Below are 281 nucleotides of genomic sequence, written 5' to 3' on the forward strand. Positions count from 1 at the left end.
TTTTTCCATTCTCGAGCTCTCCATCTGATTGTGCTTGCTTACTCCCCAGTCTGGGCAACTGCATGTTAAGTATACCATCATTTCACATCTACCTGGGAATGAATCACCCACCCACTTTATCTGTTATCCTACCAGTTGTTCTGCTACCCAGTCAATTGCATGTAATACTAAACTGCAAAGAGATGTATCAAGGGTCAAGTAAGTGAGAAAATGTCCAAATACTTTTAATTTACTATTTTTACATACCTATAACTCCAAATCTTGGATGTTTCTAGGATGTT

Source organism: Penaeus monodon, chromosome 24 (assembly GCF_015228065.2).
Source record: "Penaeus monodon isolate SGIC_2016 chromosome 24, NSTDA_Pmon_1, whole genome shotgun sequence".
Classification (NCBI taxonomy): Eukaryota; Metazoa; Arthropoda; class Malacostraca; order Decapoda; family Penaeidae; genus Penaeus; species Penaeus monodon.